Source organism: Bactrocera latifrons, unplaced genomic scaffold (assembly GCF_001853355.1).
Source record: "Bactrocera latifrons isolate USDA-ARS-PBARC rearing strain unplaced genomic scaffold, ASM185335v1 scaffold_82, whole genome shotgun sequence".
Classification (NCBI taxonomy): Eukaryota; Metazoa; Arthropoda; class Insecta; order Diptera; family Tephritidae; genus Bactrocera; species Bactrocera latifrons.
The window spans coordinates 188,756-190,754 of NW_017537512.1; the positions used below are offsets into that span (position 1 = coordinate 188,756).

General features: G+C 36.4%; 1 protein-coding gene across 2 annotated transcripts in view; it reads left to right on the forward strand.

Moving 5' to 3' along the window:
• Nucleotides 1-137: 137 nt before the first annotated feature.
• Nucleotides 138-1,999, forward strand: part of LOC108976963 (scavenger receptor class B member 1) — a 65,838-nt gene continuing 63,976 nt past the window's right edge. The window contains exon 1 of one of the 2 annotated variants that reach the window (XM_018946424.1): nucleotides 138-234. The gene's annotated coding sequence lies outside the window, so the exon portion shown is untranslated. Of the gene's footprint in view, nucleotides 235-1,744; nucleotides 1,993-1,999 lie in introns of those variants that run through there. The other variant, XM_018946423.1, reaches the window with a different exon arrangement.

A 1,999-nucleotide genomic window follows, 5' to 3' on the forward strand; every position in this document is an offset into this window, starting at 1 on the left:
CAACAAAATTATTTTTTTTTTAATTTCCGCTATTTTTCTTTTTTTTCTTTTGCTCTACATTTAAAACTCTGAGAACTTGACGTTCAACCGGCCAGGTGAGCTGAAGCGAACTAATGCTGGAATGTTTCGGAGAAATACGAATATTATTGAAGCAGGGTTCTCCCTTTGTTTGTAAATATGTATGGTGAATAAGGAAAACCCCTATAAAAGGATTCGACAAGGCGGCATATACAGGTGAGTAAAATATGTCTTATAACGACAGTATCAATCAATATATATTTTTTATAATAATTTTTTAATTAATTATTATTTATTAACAAACGAATAAATTATTCTTATTAAAAATTTTTATCAAAGACTTTCTAACACTAATTGCATGCATTTAACGACCAATTAGCTTCGTAAAAATAGTTGACCCAAGTTTACTGACATACCTACATATAGTATTATTAAGCAAAACTGTCAAACAGAGTTCTGTCAGGGTGTTCAACTCACATTTCTATAAATAACATAAAATAAGCTACCTATATACTATTTATCTTAATAAGTAGCCACAATCTGTAGAAAAGTGCTTTAAGTCCAAAAACGGTTACCGAGGCTCATATTGCTTTTAAAAATCAATTTCTCGAAGAATGTTTAAGAGATAATTAAAATTGTTTAAATAGCTCACGTGCCACTTCTTTGTTCTTCTTCCTTATTGGCTTTGACTCTGACTTACACGGTTATTGCCGAGTTTACTATACAACAGCGCGCCAGCCGTTTTCCTTTTCACTGTTTAGCGCAAATTCTTCTTCACCTGATCTTTCGATCGGAGTAGAGGTCTTCCTCTTTCTCTGCTTCGCCCGGCGGGTACTGCATCGAATACTCTCAGAGCTAGAGTTTTTCCATACATTCGGACGTCATGATCTAACCAGCTATGAACTATGTCAATGTCATCGTATAACACGTACAGCTCATCGTTCTATCGACCGCGGTATTCGTCGTTGCCAATACGCAAAGGACCATAATTGCCCTTGCCTCTGCACCATATATATTGATCGAACAGCTCAGAGAGGTTCTTCCCCATCGTGATGGAGCCTTTTCGTGTTGTTAAAAGCAACTTTGATATCGACGAAAAGGTGGTGCGTGTCGATTCTCTTTTCACGGGTCTTTTCCAAGGTTTGGCGCATGGTGAACATCTGGTCGGTTTATGATTTTTGAGGACGCCCTAAATAATTTGAAACCAAAAAGGTCTCTAAAATAATGTTGGATGCTCGTAAAGTGATGTTGGTTTTCGATTATCACGATCTTGAATGAATGCTTTGTGCCACTCAAATACTTGTGTTGGTGATTACTCGTTGTTAATTTTTTTTTTCCGGACAAGGGCTAGGTCTGGTCAAATGTGATCAGATGTTATAAGTACTTCCAGAACTTAAGAATGTTTGTGAAAAGTACGGCCCAAACTTGCAAAAGAAGCGGACGCCGTCCGTGCTGAGCTTTTATGTATGATATGTTATATGTATATATGTATATACCATTTATGCACACGCGAAAAAAGTAATTTTTTTGAACTTTCTTTGTTAACTACATATGCATAAATCTTTGTTTGTTTGTTTGTATGTATGTTTTATCAATAATTTGTCGAGTTTGTTGTATTGCGGGGGCAATAAGTAAAAGATGAGCGCTGTAAATAAGGGAATAATAGCTGTCAACCTAGCCTATGCTAGATAACTAGTCAGTCACTCGCGCTCTCTAGACGCGAAGTCAACACTGTGATGTGCATACATAAGCGCCTGCCATACATTATGTACATATGTATGTATGTATGTTTGTATCGACTTATGTAGATCAGCTATGGAGGCAAGTGATATGGTGTTTGAGTAAATGCTGGAACAATTTTAGTTGCTTAAGTGAAATCGGTCAAGGAATTGTGTGTGGCTGAATAAGAATCTACAACAAGTGTTGGAAGAGCTAGTAAGCACGGCGCCAATAGAATGTTTTGTTGAAAAAAATGTAAGAA